Here is an 11,264-nt window from a genome sequence, read left to right as displayed (position 1 = left end):
TTTTATTGCTTAGATGGGTGGACGAGCTCACAGCCCACCTGGTGTTAAGTGGTTACTGGAGCCCATAGACATCCACAACGTAAATGCGCCACCCACCTTGATATATCAGTTCTAAGGTCTCAAGTATAGTTACAACGGCTGCCCCTCCCTTCAAACCCAAACGCATTATTGCTTCACGGCAGAAATAGGCAGGGTGGTGGTACCTACCCGTGCGGACTCACAAGAGGTCCTACCATCAGTAAAAGTTACTGATAAAATTACTGTTACTTACTTTAATAAAAACTTTTATTTACTCAATGCCCATCAATCACTATTTGAAGGGAACGCGAGGAGAGACATTACAAGGACTAGAATATTTTATTTTCTTCAGGTTTAAACATTTATCAATGGTGGCTTATGAAGCATTTATCATCAGTGAACTTATTGCATGTGAGGGAAAATGAAACCTTAATCTCTGAGTTTGGCTTTTCAGTTTCTGTCAAAACTTCTGCCATCTCTGTTAACTCTCACTGCTTTACCAGAATATTACGTCACCTCATCTCATATCATTCCATTTCATTTAATTTCAATTCATTTCTACACACATTCACACACAATTTCACATAGGTACAATTTCAGATAGGTAATCAACTTAATTTCATTTTTAATAAATAAATTCTAAGCTAGTAGATATAAAAGGAATAAGATTTGCCTAAAGGACTATAAACCAGACAATGAAATAGTAATATATAAAGTTTACTGACTTTAAATACTGCCATCTGTACAATATATTTGTAAAAGCTTACAAATTATCTTCAAATATTCTAACATAGATGGAACTAGCAGCAACAAACTCGTTAATGTTAGACCATTACACCACCAAAAAATAAACCAACACGTTTAGCAAACCCTAATGTATTGGGATGAAAATTTAACTTTACTGTATTATATTGAAGTGAACATGCGCCAAAACAGCTGAGTGATAACAGCGACGTTTTGCGGCTTTTTCTCGAACTAGACAGTCGCATCATGTCAGTCCGCCGGCTCGGTGTATGACGCTCAACGAATTCTATAACCTATAAATCGTTTGTTGTCACTCCGTCCCTTTGAACAGGAGTTTGTTGCAGTTAATTTTAATATTTTTTTCTTGAATATTAGTGCTATGCAAGTGTTGATTATATTGTTAAGCTAACAGTTTTTAAGGGTATTGAAGCGCGCTGTGATATGCGCTAACTTTATTGATTTTCATGTTACAATGAACGTAACGTATTGTTTACTTTTTATTTGTATTATAATCTAAAACATGTGTTTCTTATGTAATATTCGGTGGTAGTGTTGTGCTGTGATCAATTCAATTATGTGCGAGAGTTCGCGCGAGACTTCGTGTTTTGGATGACAGAAAAATGGAATTCGAAAACGATTTCAGCTTGAAAGAATGGGCGAAGGACAAGCCTTTGTCCATTCTGCAGTTGGACCCGGCCGACCGTGCAGTCCTCAGGATAGCAGGTCGGTTTTATACTCTTATGTAGCTTTACATCTTTTTTGTAATGTAAAACAGACTTTTTGTTGTAATCGGGTCACGTTATCATACGTACATGTATAACGATAGTGACGACAGTTTTTTGATTAATGTTTGCACACGCGCATGATAAAGTTGTATATTCTGCGTATAGTGTATGAAAAGTTATCTAAGCTGTTTACCTGACGCCTTCAGATTTCATCCGCTCACTAAATACGGTTGTTTTTTTTTGCGTTCACGGCCTCGACTAACTTTGTTTTCACTTTCATCCGTACAATCTACAATTTTTTATTCTATAATACATTATTAATTCTCATAATATATGTTCGTTAAAATTGAAAGGATTCAATGAATAACAAATGCGTACATGCATGTATGTAAGTTCAAAGAACAAAAAAAAAAGGTTATACACGATGGCGGGTAAACTTATTACATAGGTACGCGCCGGTTTTACCCATTGAATAGGCGCCGAACAAAAACTGGAATACCCATTTCCCCGTGTGAATTTCTCATGGTACGAATCGTGCAAGAAAATAAATTTACTGTTAGTAAATTAACAATAATTTACGAGATTAATTTCGAAAGGCAAGTCAATAATTTATGTAGTATTCGATTGAAGACGCTGTTTCTTCAAAAATAGTCGTACTAATTCCGAAATTCTTATTACCATAAACAATTTTCGTATTTCAAATTATTCATTATAAATACCAACGTTTAACATTTCAAATTCGAATTTCTATTAATAAAACAGCACACGATGGCGCAACGCTCGATGATAACGATTTAGCATTTTGAAATGTAGCCTACACTGCGATACTTGGTACCTACCCTAGTTTTATACGCTACCTTTCATTTTGTTGCAAGTTATACCAACCAAATATGTAAGTAATACCAACCAAATAATAAATTAGCTGATAGAAAATCGTATGTAGGTATTCTGAATTTAAAAATAGTTTTTAGTGCTAGGCCATTACCTATTCGTTTTCCGTTCTGTATTTTATTGAATCTAAAATAGGTTTTTAAAAAATTCCTTTGCCTTTCGTACGGAATAAAACCAAGCGGCCCATAGTATTGCGATCACGGTCGCTCGTGATCATAGCCAATTCTAAGGGAACAGCCAAGCCGCTGTTTGGAAAAAACTATAGCGGCAATCTATGTATAAACCCGAAAGCCGGCACGGGTAAGCACCATTATCCTGCCGCGTGGCGTTCCGGTTTGTGGATGGGACAGTCATTACAAAAATACATTTAGAACTTCGACCTCGTGTTCCAAGCTGGAGGACTTCACTTTCTGATGTTCCGTGACGGTAACCAACATAATAGATGAGCAGAGTAAGCATTTTTCACATTTACAATTTTTTATTATTATAAAAACGTATGTATAATCTAAAATACCCTCTCAAATAATCTTATCTGTACAAGAATGTTGGTTTTGTTTTAATCACACCTTTGAATGTCGAAGAAACGTCTACTCGCTTGGTAATGATACTATACATATTTATTAATAGTTTTATTATAGGGTAGTTTTAATTTTTTAAATCCGTTATTAGCTAATTCAATTTGCACTCAGAATCGATGCCACGATCGCATTGATGTATTTAAATTACATAATTGTTAATTAAACTCACAATACAACGAAAACAATAAGGCTTATTAAAGTTTAACGTCTAATAAATATTTCAATTCTTTGATCTATACTTCTATACTAATATTATAAAGAGTAAAGATTTGTTTGTTTGTTTGTTTCGAATAGGCTCCGAAACTACTGGACCGATTTGAAAAATTATTTTTCCATTAGAAGCCGACATTGTCCCTGATGAACATAGGCTACTTTTTTTTATTTATTTTTTTGGTTTCATGTGTGTTTTAATGTTTCCGAAGCGAAGCGAGGGCGGGTCGCTAGTCGAGTATAAAGAAGTACGTACTCGGACTACCTATTATCAGAATAGGTATATTCAATATCACGACCTCATGAAAACACTACAAGAATATAACACCGCGCACAAACTTGGGATTCGAGTTTCAAATTTAAACTTCGAACAATGAATGAATTCCTTATCCTGTTGGCTGAAGAAAAATGGCTCCATTGTTTTCAAAAGAAACCTGTTCGACCTATAACTCTTGTACAGGTTATAGAATCTTGTTTATTGGGTGCAATGACGTTTAGTTTTTAGTAACATTGAATGTTTCATAATCAAGAAGAATATAGCGCCGATGAGGGTATGCTTATAATGGAAGTGAAAAAAGAAGGCGTCTTTTTTTTTTCTTTTTCCTTTTTATTGATGCACAATACAGATCACAACCATAGAAATTATAAGTATAAATGTTTAACATAACAATGATTTTTATTAATTTCATGATCGTTAAGATAATTATAATCTTGAAAATGATTGAACTGAATATCTTCTTAATAGTTCTTTTTCTCTACGTGTTCGCTGGTAGCCTAAGACGCTATTAGCCCTAGCAAGAGCAGTGCTTCGCTGAATTTACCGTGGGATCGGAATCACGACCTGCTGAGTAGATCCGGCGTGAAAGCCAGTGGGCTGTTTGTGGGATCTTAATAGACCAAATGAGGTTTCCTAGGAAATATTATCGTCAGGTTTGAGCCCCGTGAGCTCACCTACTAGCCCGGCGACGCTGACATGGTCTCTCTAGACTCTAGACCATCAGCTTAGGTAGGAAAAAAAGAAGTAAATATTTACAATTGTGACTTCATAGGTGACACTGGGATCAAATTCTATGGTTTTTGTATGTTTTCAGTGCAAGCAACGTTTGTCGGACGCGCTAGTCAATAATTGGATTACATGACGTTCATTTTCTCAAGGTACATGTTGACAAAAAGACATCTTTGTCTTACCAAAGTACCTCGTAGTTCTGGATTTGATATTGTATGTTATGGAATTAGGTAGTAAAATTTTGCACCGGATACGGAACGAAATAATTTATTAAAAATTTTAAGTCTTAAACCTTTTTCGTTTCATGCTACCTCAGTGTGTAACGAATGTACTTGAATAATTTTATTAGTTTATTAAAAATGTATACAAGACAGTCCGGAAATGTTTATCTAATAAATAATAAAGGATATATTTTCGTTGTTTTCCACATTACATTAAAGCGTTAAAATGTTAATAATAAGCGAAACGAAATACGACGTTGAAACAATACGAATTTTTGTTGACACAGGTGAAGGAACCCTTTGTTCTTACAGCCGCGCCGCCAGAAAAACTATGAATATTTTATCTATGCAGTAAACAATATGCAAATTTTTCCGAACATTTAAAAAAAAATCGGTAATAGGTGCAAATTCGGTTATCGAATACGACTTGCCTTTGTTGACTTTACGAGTACATTTCCAAATGCGATAGTAAAATAAATCTCGGTGTTGCCATACGACAAAAATGAATCAATCGATCAAAACTTCGTAACGACCTCGCCAGTGTTTCCAACTAATTGACGTAGTTTTTTTTTGTTGTTTTTCACGCTTCGGACCTGCTTTCACCATTGTGCGGTCATTCCATTACTGTTCCAACGGGTTCAAACGACTGTGACGTAAAACTTTGTAAGATTAACTAGGACTAGTTTTTTTTTAATGGCTGACCCGTCAGGCTTCGTTGTGCCTGAATCGATAAATAAAAGACCTAAACTTTTGTTTAAAATAAACTTAAAACAAACAAAAGGAATCCGTCCGACGGGACACACATCAATTTTGTTTTTAATTGTAATTTTTATTTAATTCCTAGCATTTTCATATGTATCTTATCTTTTAAACCTTCTCTGGACTTCCACAAATAAGTCAAGACCAAAACTGGCCAAATCGGTCTAGCCGTTCTCGAGTTTTAGCGAGACTAACGAACAGCAATTTATTTTTATATAAGTAGGTAGATTTATTAATACAAGGGTATACATGAATTGGGAGCCATGGGTTGTTCATTGTCAATGTCCACGAGACTAGATCGGAATTTTGCACAAGACCGATAATCGACGAGCTGTTTGAAAAATAACATTCATTAAGCAAGCCACCAAGTCGGACCGGTTTCATTAATGTATGAATTTAGTTTAAAAATTTTAAAATTCAAAAACACGTTCGTATTTTACTACTTTGTTACGTAAAAATTATAGTGTTGTTTAAATCGATTTAAAAATAATGAAGTCATTATAGCCTGTTTTCTTTTTTTGTAGCGTTGATTATTTTTAAGCATTTATATACGAACGCGTTGAAGATGTCTTTTAAAAAAAACGCCTGTAATATACTTTTTTTTTTATTGCTAGATGAGTGGACGTGCTCACAGCCCACCTGGTGTTAAGTGATTACTGGAGCCCATAGACATTTACGACGTAAAATGCGCCACCCACCTTGAAATATAAGTTCTAAGGTCTCAAGTATACTTAAGTATAGTTACAACGGCTGCCCCACCCTTCAAACCGAAACGCATTACTGCTTCACGGCAGAAATAGGCAGGGTGGTGGTACCCACCCGCGCGGACTCACAAATATCTATCCCGATGCGATACCTAACCCGTGATATTAGCCCGCTGAGCTTCTCGCCGGATCTTCTCAGCGGGTCGCGATACCGATCTGGTAGTAGACGCATTCGTAAAGCAGCTGCCCTTGAGTTTTTAGGTCTTGTTCGAAGGCTAGCTCTCGGCAAATCCCTAATCGAGCCCGTGGTCGCCTACTTGTCCTGGTCAAAATGAGAATTCCTTCGTATCAATACTTAGTTATTCCTTACATTAAAAAAAAATTAGCAAAAGCAAATTAACGGTTTTGATTTTAATTACATGACGTTTTTCCTTTATTGTTGATCTTCTTTGTGGAACGTATGTGTTGAGCACTGAATAAATTGATTTCCATTTCCGATCCTGCGCACCGAATGGTAAACAGTCGACGTCGACCAAAACCCGTTAAATAAAAACAAAAAAAAGGGTTAGTGTTAGCAACGTCGTCAGGTTTGAGCCTCCTGAGCTCACCTACTTGTTAGGGTTACGCTGAAATGGCTTCTTAAGACCATCAGATTATGCAGGAAAAAAAAAAAAAAAATTGATAGCCCGCGGATTTGAACTCTGCCACAATCGAACGCTTGTTACGTCTACACCGGGCGTCTTATCGAATAAGCCACAACGATCTGCCTACTTTTGCCTCCTTATCTATGTATACAAAAGTAAATGTGTCTACTTCCCTGTAGACTCTGAAACGATGGGCCGATTTTGACGGAATTCTCAGGAAGTCTTCGGATGGTGATACTGGATGACCTTCTAAGGTTTGTTAGCGAACGGATGGAAGTGAAATTAGAGATCATCCAGCATTTCGGGTCGGGTATCACGTAAGACATATTATAATTAGGATTGCGTCGTCATCTAATTCTATGAACGGAACATTAAGAAGTCTCCGAGATCCTCGCCAAAGAAAATGAGAACGCCGTGTGACCACCGCCTTATGTAGTTATATCGAAAGTGTTTGAACGCAATTACTGTGCTCCCGCACACGGGCTGGCGAAACGATTTTCACTTTAGATGGGTGATTTGTATGTTAATGAAAACGTAAGGCCGTCAAGCAGAAATTACGTACATTGACGAGTTCCAGCAAGTATCAATCTTATTGTCCAGGTCGTAAGTTAAAAATTTCATTGCGTCTCCGGTTTTTAGGTTTCTCAATTCTCGTTGTGTGTCATTTCCTTTGTGTACGTTTCCTGTGATCAAGGATACGTATAAGTACGTACTTGTATTAATTAAGTACGTATAAAAAAAATGCTTATGAATGATTATCCGTACTTATTATTAAATGTGAATGCGTGTTTGTTTGTTTATATTTCCTATTTTCGCGTCGAAACGAACAGCGTGATAGTATTAAGCCAGGAGAGGGGCATAGAAAACTTTTTATGTCGAAAAAACATGTCATTGCCACAGGGAATTCCATTGATACTGTTACGCGCTGGGGTTCGGGATAAATAAAAATTTCACCAAAGTACAACTAAAAACTGTATTCAACAACACTTAGAACACTTCACAAACACTTTAAAACTCTCAATTCGCTTCGCTTCAGATGATCCGTTCGCTGTTTCGCTTCGAGTAGTTCCGATTACTGACTGCGTGCCATTTCTACAACGCTTTTATAGCCGATACCTCATCCCTAGAACTATCAAGAATATTCCACACATCTCTAGTAGTAGTTTCCGCTATCTGTCAATATATGGCGTTGTACTTCTCGAGCGTTCTGGTCGCTACTAGATCCTTCGATATTCGTACTATTCGGCGATAGATGGCGTTACTCTTACAGCGTAACAATACTTTTCCTTAATTACGCAGGCGAAGTCGCGAGTAACAGCCAGTAATTTTATAAATTCATAATGGTGGTGAGCCCTCACGGGTGGGTTCCATCGTGCTGTCTGTTTATGTCATGTCAGCCATGCGTTTCGGTTTCAAGGGTGGAACAGCTGTTATACAACATAATATTAAGACCTGGACCTCTGTAGAAGGCGGATGGCGACATTCAAATTTTTGATACAAAGGGGCTCTGTTCGCCACTCAAAAGCAACTCATCTAGTGTAAAAAAAGTAAGGTTCCTTCCAAAAAGGTTTTCCGACTTGTATGTATAAATTGATGAACCTCAACCTTATGACTTGTACTTGTGTCACATAATCTGTCCTTAGAAATAGTATAGTATCCGCCTCATATATTCTCACTCACATTATGATTTCTTCGTCCACCATATAAACTCGAGTGGGCCAAAAACTAGTTTGTCACTGTTGTAAATAAGAAATAAAAAAAGCAAACGGACCGCTTCGACTTTCAAATCGTGTCGCTCCGATCCTGTGTCTTATAAAGGCCGGTCATCATAAAACTCGGATGTTTTCGGCAGCGAGGATACCGCTAATTCCAGAGTTCGACGACCCCGTCGTACCCACATACGGACACGTGTATCACTTCCAACTTGATTAGGACTTACTAATTTGTAGACGAGATCCTTTTTTTGTTTGTTATGGAAGGTATTAGTTACGGTTGTAAGGAAAAGAGCGAAGTTTTTTTTTCATGAAAATTTATTCTCCTGTTTCTAACTAATGCTGGTGGTAGGACCTCTTGTGAGTGCGCGCGAGTAGTTAACCACCACCCTGCCTATTTCTGCCGCGAAGCAGTAATGCGTTTTGGTTTGAAGGGTGGGGCAGCCGTTGCAACTATACTGAGACCTTAGAACTTATATCTCAAGGTGGGTGGCGCGTTTACGTTGTTGATGTCTATGGGCTTCAGTAACCACTTAACACCAAAGCAATAAAAAATGCTCCTAAAGAGACAAATTTAAAACTGTGTACTTTCATACCAAACTATAAGTACTAATTCATTCATACTAGCTTTTTTAATTGCGTTAATAAATTTATCGCCCTTATCTTCGTAGTTTATTCGGGGAGCTTTGGAGGACGAGACAGCTACAGAGCTTTCAAGAAAGCTATATCACGACCCGTTCCCTAAACTCGCTCGTCTTCTTAATCAGAGCTGTCCAGACTAGACATGGTAATGGGCCAAAGAAAATATGTAATGAACAGTCGAGCCGTATAAACTTAATAATAGGTCGTTCGTAATTGCTGTGAAGTTGACGTTTTACAACGCTGGCCATTTGAAAAGTAATTTATGTATAGATGGCAATGAAGTAGGAAACCTATGGAAATGAAACGTCAACCAAAATTTCGTGCCACTGTGACGTCATCTGGCCACAAAACATGGCGGCTTTAGTGCTGTACAAAAGATTTCAATGTTATCAGGTTTTATCGATAAACGTTCTTGGCTCATTTTATTTTAAATATTGTTGAGTATTATTTATTTGTAGAATTTATACTTTAATGGGAAGTAAGTAGGTATATTGTTATGTGCAAATATGATATGATTTAGATGGGTGAAATCTAAGACAAGTTCGTCCTTCGAATTTGCCAAGTAAACGATATGATGATTTTTAAAAGTTGCTACACTGATTTTATAAAGTTGTCGTTTGTCGCAAAACACAAAGATATGGCGTAGTTCAAAGCCATCAGCCCATTTCTAGCATGCTAAATGTTATCGTGTTTTGAGTACGTGTTTTTCTTAGACTAATACAATCTATTTTAATTGTTTTGCTGACTCTAAAGTCCGTAACATACTACCGCAGCGCACCCCAAGGAAGGTGCGCCGCACCATTTGAATCACTTTCGCTTGAGAGTGATTCAAATTTTAAACTTATCAAGGGACCGCGTGAAAAAAAAAACACCTACAGAACATTTATTCATTAATTACAAACGTCATTCCTTGTGAATTCCTCTCTAAAATCACTTAATTATTAAATATTTAACAAATTTACAATAGTGTTTTACTCACTGCGGAATAAAACTATTTTATTTAAATAGTTCCGAAGAGATTTTGTCGGTAGCCTTTTTCCCGAAATATCTAAACAGAATGTCTAAATATGTTTTGATGACATATTTTAAAGTGGTATTTATGATTAGTGTCATGATCAATAGATTCCGACCGAAAAATGGATTTTTCGGATGAGGGCTCCATAATGAATTTAAATACATATAGATAATAGTTTTAGGGCATCGACTTTCTTGAGATCCTATAAAATACGTTTTAATTATTATTTTTGTATGTTTTAAGCATGATAAATTATGAAATTTTATATAATCAATCATATTAAATCGATATCAAAGTCAATAAATAATGTACAACCCAAAACAGACGGCCGAACTGACGTGACAATGACATTTGGCGCGCTAAACATGGCGGATTTTCGGCCTCATTAGACGGAGACGGAGATATTTACGTATATTCATGTTTCATTTTATGTACGCACTGAAATACTGTTATATTGTTTTCCTGCGAGTTAAAGTGCTGAGTAAGAACGAGATAGATATATGTTTATGTATGTGCCTTCAAAATGGGTGCTATTTATATAAGCATTGTACGTATAGAACAATATGTCGTGTCCCTACTATATAGGTCTATGATAGATGGCAATAAATTTTAAATAAAAAAAAAGAATTTGGAATCATATTTTAAAATTCCGTCATTAGTTTGTTGATTAGTGTTTTGTTGCCACGACATTTGTATTTTCAAGAGGACTTTTTGGCGGGAACGCGAAGAGTGAAGTTGTGGGATTTGTTTAATATTGTCTATTTAGTGTTTCTGCAGGTTTAAATGTTTAATAACAGTGGTTTATTAACTGTTTAGTATCTGTGAAAATGTGGGAAAATGAAACAAAGCCGCTGAACGTAACTTCTCGGAATCCTCCAAAAAGTCCACTGAAAAAGTCTCAGTAAATGACCACCATTTTACTGATATTATATTTCATCCCATATCATAATATCATTTTTCATATAAAAAAGTTCTCATTAAAATTAAAGTAAGACTTGACCTACAGGTCCTAATTACCAGGTCATAAAATCCCTTAAAAAAGTTTCTTCAAGATGAGCATCGAAAAATTACCGCTGCGCTGGCAGAGTTACATCACTACCTTGGGTGCATATTTTAATTCATGTATCTTAAAATATATAAGAAAAGAAATTACTGACTATCTCAGCAATTTCATAGAAAAACACCTAATACTATCGGTCTTCGAGGGCAAAGAAATTGCTTTTAAAAAAAACAGTAACGGAACTTTAATTTTGTTTTCCGCTGTTATTGTGTATTCCAAGGTTATTTTGAAATTGTTGTAAGCGCGATTCAGAGTTTTTTTTCCCAGATTCCTTCCAGATCTACCAATATAAAAAGTGTTCCTAAAGAAATCCTAAAGGAATCGGTTACCTGAGC

General features: G+C 36.3%; 1 long non-coding RNA gene across 2 annotated transcripts in view; it reads left to right on the top strand.

Annotated features, from left to right (window-relative positions):
* The first annotated feature begins 851 nt into the window (after nucleotides 1–851).
* Nucleotides 852–11,264, top strand: part of LOC149500755 (uncharacterized) — a 59,446-nt gene continuing 49,033 nt past the window's right edge. The window contains exons 1-2 of one of the 2 annotated variants that reach the window (XR_016324840.1): nucleotides 887–1,485; nucleotides 8,884–10,014. This is a non-coding gene — a long non-coding RNA (uncharacterized LOC149500755). Of the gene's footprint in view, nucleotides 1,486–8,883; nucleotides 10,015–11,264 lie in introns of those variants that run through there. The other variant, XR_016324841.1, reaches the window with a different exon arrangement.

This window comes from Bombyx mandarina, chromosome 20, assembly GCF_030267445.1.
Source record: "Bombyx mandarina strain Sakado chromosome 20, ASM3026744v2".
In the NCBI taxonomy this organism is placed as follows: Eukaryota; Metazoa; Arthropoda; class Insecta; order Lepidoptera; family Bombycidae; genus Bombyx; species Bombyx mandarina.
This window is presented reverse-complemented; position numbering and strand designations above follow the sequence as displayed.